Raw genomic sequence first — 5,000 nt, forward strand, 5'->3', positions numbered from 1 at the left:
TGTGTGTGTGTGTGTGTGTGTGTGTGTGTGTGTGTGTGTGTGTGTGTGTGTGTGTGTGTGTGTGTGTGTGTTTATTTATTTACTTTTTTAAGCGTTGTGTATTTTGACATGGTTGAGTCAAGTTCGTAATATTTTGTCGTTCATTACCAAATTGTCACTTTTCTTCACATATATGGACGCTTTTTTTTTTTTCATATTCTGCATCCCTTCCTCTGATGTGCGTCGTATGATAATCTAAGAGACTACGAAACTTATTTTTTCCTCTTCCTCTCCTCCCATCTTCACTATTGATATGCATATATCATATCATTTTCTACATGGTTGTCAAATGAGTCTGTGGAGACTGTTGCGTGGTGCACGATGGACAGGGAGGCAACCTGTCAGCCAACCCTAGAATCCTGTCAGTCAGTTAGGTTTAGTGAGGAGTTCCAGGTTGCCGTAGATACTTTAATTACACTTTCATGAGGTTGCCAGGTTTTATTACCAGCTCTAATTTTCTATATACTACTTTTTTTTTTTTTCGTCTCCCTTTTGTCTCCTTTTCTTTTCTTTGTTTTTCTTTCTCTCTGTCTCTAGTCTTCCGTTTTCCTTCTTTTTAGTATTTGTCAATTTTAAACATGTTTTCCATTTTTAACAATCTTCCCTTATCTTTCACGTTTCTATTTCAAGGAAGAAGAAATTTTACAAGTGAAAATAAGAATAAAAATGGAAAGAAACGTTAGAGGAGAGCGAGCGCCCAGAAAAGTTTAGTTTCCAGAACTTTCTGGAAACCACCAGACAACCAACGCTACTGGTTTCCTTTTTCTCTCGACCACTTTGTTGTTGTCATCAACACCACGTTTTTTTTTTTTTGTTTTTTTTTTTACTTATTTATTTATTTTTTTTTTTTTCTCTCTCTACCTTTTGCCGTTCCTCAACAAGCCCTATAGCGGGATGGTCTTCAAGTGGGCTTGGCGTAAGAGGAGTGGGTGCCACTTTCAGATTAAGTTTCTGGTGAATCACCCTTCAGCCGCGGAGATTGAACTACTGTTCAGTGTTTCTTAAACATTATTTTGTGAATTACTATCAGTGTGCAGCTTACGCTTACAAAAATGGACACAGGAATACTTTAAGAAGGGATGGAAAAACGTTTCGCAGGTTTCAGTCTGTCAACATATTTCACATTTTCAGCACACTGCATTGATATTGGTTACTGAAGTGTAGTGGACATTTCATTTCAAAGTATATTTCACAACTCATATACTGCATATTTTAATGGAAATTACTTTTTCGCCGTGGTTATTTGTTTCTGTCAACATTAATTTTTAAACGTATTTCATTTATGCATAAGTGCAATAGTTGGAAACATACAGAAAATACAACCTCCGACGCTACTGGGAGTGAGAAAAAATTGAAAATGGAAAAAATAACAAAATGCCCGGTTGTGAAAATATTGCTAAAGAAACGATCAAAGAAGCTGGAGAATTCTAGGTGAAACTTACAAACTGTTGGAAGAGATTTGGAGTAGTGGGAGTATTACTAATCAGTGGCGAAAATCTTTCACTGTGGCAATACACAAGAAAGGATCAAAAGGAGGCTGTCAGAATTACAGAGGCATCAGCTTTTTGTTAGTTAGTCTTAACTAAGATTACACTATGTAACACGATTTTTGTCTTTGACAAACAAGTGTTATTCTCGAACTCTTTTCATTGAAAAACAATAGGAAATGTCCATTATTTCTGTCAAATTTTGCTTTTGTGGCTTTTAGAATTATTTTTGTCCCAAAATTCCTAAATTTCACCATTTTTCCAGATATTGTCACAGAGAACTTCTTTGCTCTTGCTTTGATGAACTGACCACTTATGTAGCAGAATGCATCTGGAGAATGATTGCAGCCTCTTGATGCCATTAAATTTTCATCTCTTGTGATGTGTCTTCTCAGGCAGCCAAAGCAGAGCTGATTGGCGGTCTGCAAGCTCCTACTTTTATATTGTCAAGCAGTACTCTAGAATATTCTTAGTCTTGCTAGAATGTGTTCCAGAATGTTCTCAATCTTTCTAGAATATTCTTGAACCTATTTTAGAATATTCTGAATCATTCTCGAAAATTCTTGTAGATTCTAGAAAATTCTTGATACTTCTACATATTTCTACTATAATCTAGAAAGTTCTAGAATATTCTGGAAATGTTTACATTGAATAGAATGTTCTAAAATGTTCTAGAAACTTCTGAAAGTGTCTGGTAGAACATTCTGGAAGATTTGAGAAGATTTCTGAAATGTAAGCAAATTCTTCTAAATGTGAAAAATTTCTTGTTAGATCTGGTCAGTTCAAGAATGATCTTATTAAAAATAAAAATCTTTAGAACACTTTATATTCTTTCTTTCATTGATTTAGCTTATTTACAACATTTCAAAAACAATTAGATACGCCATTAAGATTTTGCAAAGGTCTTTACCTCACATGAAAACCAATACCCAAACTATAATGAAATAAGGCAAAAATGTAAATTAATTGTTCTAACCACAAAAGCAAAGTTTTAGGAACAAAATAACTTTTTTTCTATTTTGTTTAGATGGAAATAACAGGAGAATTAGGATTTGAGGCCAAGGACAAAACAAAAGTGAAATTTTGTTACATATATGACAGAGTGAGACCTTTCATAACTCTTTCTGTAACCTCGGACAATACCGATATGGATTTAGAAGTGGACGGCCAACTGTAGACCACATCTGTACTATTGGAATTTGTGATTTTGACAAGTCATTATAACAAGTCTTTGTGGACTATAAGAAGCCACATGACAATATACAATGCTAAAACAACTAATTATTCCAAACAAATTAGCCCACATGGTCACGGCTTTATAGGCAGAGAGTTTACTTACAACTTCATGTGGTAAAAGTAAAAAAAAAAAAAAAAAAAAACACGAATATTTGGACGTGGCTGGTGGCTTGAAGCAACTTTGTATTCTCTCTCCTCGACATTGTATATTTTAGTTTTGGAGTGAGTACTAAGGAGCTGTAGACTAGAATAACATGAAATAGGATTAAAAAACAGAATACTGAGTACCCTGGCGTACGCTAATGATTCGGATAGTAACCTTTTTAAAGGTAGAGATGATTGAAGGACTTATGAATAACGGAAAAGTAGGACTAGAATGTAACCAACAAAGGACAAAGACAATGTGAATGGATAGAAAAGAAATCCTTGAAGGAAATTTACAACTCGGGCAAATGAGATGAAAGAACTAAAGAAAATCAAGTATCTAGGAATGATATTGATATCGAAAGGACGATATTGATGAAGAAATTAGAGAAAAAATTGCATTGGGCTTAAGATGTATGTTTGTTCTGCAAACTATCTTGACTAATAGAAGAATAACAAGAAAAAAAAAACATATTGGGGATCTATAACTTCATTATAAAACCACTAGTTGTACGCATATGAAAGTGAAGCACAGACCTTAACGGGAAAAGAAAAGAAGAAATCTGAAGTTTTGAAAACATAGCCAATGATTATTCTTGGTCCGGTATATGACAACGACGAGGGAATTTTAAGAAGACAACATAACTAAAAAGTAAGATGATTAAACCAAAAAGAAAAGACCTAAGAAGTCAAGATTAGGAGATTACGTTGGGCCGGAGAATGGAAGATGACAGAAAAAACAGAAATGGCATTGAAGGAAGATGATCTCTGGGTTGCCCAAGATAATAATGGAAAGGTACTACGATGAAGAATTTGGAAAACATCTTGTAGAGTGAGTCACAGAAGAAAGTGCCGAGAGAAAGGCGTCTGTGGCGTGGTAGAGGCAGCCATGGGTCATGCTAAGTACCTAAAAAACAGGACCAGAAGGATAACTAAAATTAAAGGAGAAATTCCTTTAAACCTCGCTCTTGAAAGACTTCAAATCATAGGAAGAGGGAAATACTGAAGCAGGCATGGAACTCCAGAGATTACCAATAAAATTTATGAAAATTTGTGAATACTGGTTAACCCTCGCATTAGAGAGGTGGACTGAAGTGGGATGAGAGAAAGTAAAAAGTTTAGTGTAGCGAAGCCACGGAGGGACAAGGAGTTAGCAAGATCAGGAGGGCCGTTAGCATGAAAGAAACAATACAAGATGATAAGAGATGCAACATTGCAACGAAGAAACAGAAGCTGGAATGTACATGTAATTACTAAATGAGGAAGAAAAACAAGCTTATTGTAGCATGAAGGATTGGGACCACGGGGTACTTCCAGGATGCGAAGAGCAAAATGATTATCCAACAACGCAAGTGTACATTTAATAGTCTAAACTTTAAACAAAACCGAGTCTGGGTGCCCGTGCTTACTGACCGCCGGCGCTAGTGGCTATTGGAAGATGCACTGGCAAGCAGGTGGAAGAATACAAAGGAGAGAGCGGAGAGGCTGGCATGCTCGGGGATGTCTCAATATGGCTGCCTGAAACCACACGCTATGCAAGAAGATCGCCACTGCACTTCTTATAGAACACAGTGGGGAAGTAACTGTGAGGCTGTTACAGCAGTGGGAGTGTTGTTGGCAGAGGAGGGTTATGGTGGTGGTAATGTAGGAGGGGACTTGTGGTAGTGATGGTGGTGGTGGTGGTGGTAATGGAAATTATGTTAGTGATGGGTGGTGATAGAAGGGGAATTGTAGTAAAAGTAGAAGTGACGATGGTGGGAGGAGACTCATGGTAGTGGTAATGGTGATATGGGGTTATAGGGGATGAGAGACACTAGTAATGGCAGTGGTGGGGCGAGAGGCTTTTGATAGGGAGGGTAGCAGGGAGTGGGAAAAGAGGTACTTTGATGCTGCTTTATCCTAAAGAAGCTTAGTTGAAAAGATTCATGTGACACGAAACTCGCCATTGTTAGCAATATTTGTAACCGACCATCTTCTGAACGAGTAAAGATAATAAGTCTTACAAATTAACACTGGTGGTGGCCATACTGCTAAGTAAATCTTTTTCCCTTCCACTCACAATCTGCAAGCAGCATTCACCCGTATAAGCATGTC

General features: G+C 36.9%; 1 protein-coding gene across 1 annotated transcript in view; it reads left to right on the forward strand.

Annotated features, from left to right (window-relative positions):
* LOC135104454 (carbohydrate sulfotransferase 11-like) overlaps positions 1-5,000 on the forward strand; it is a 49,319-nt gene that overhangs the window by 18,595 nt on the left and 25,724 nt on the right. The gene's annotated exons all lie outside the window — the stretch shown is intronic.

Source organism: Scylla paramamosain, chromosome 10 (assembly GCF_035594125.1).
Source record: "Scylla paramamosain isolate STU-SP2022 chromosome 10, ASM3559412v1, whole genome shotgun sequence".
Taxonomy (NCBI): Eukaryota; Metazoa; Arthropoda; class Malacostraca; order Decapoda; family Portunidae; genus Scylla; species Scylla paramamosain.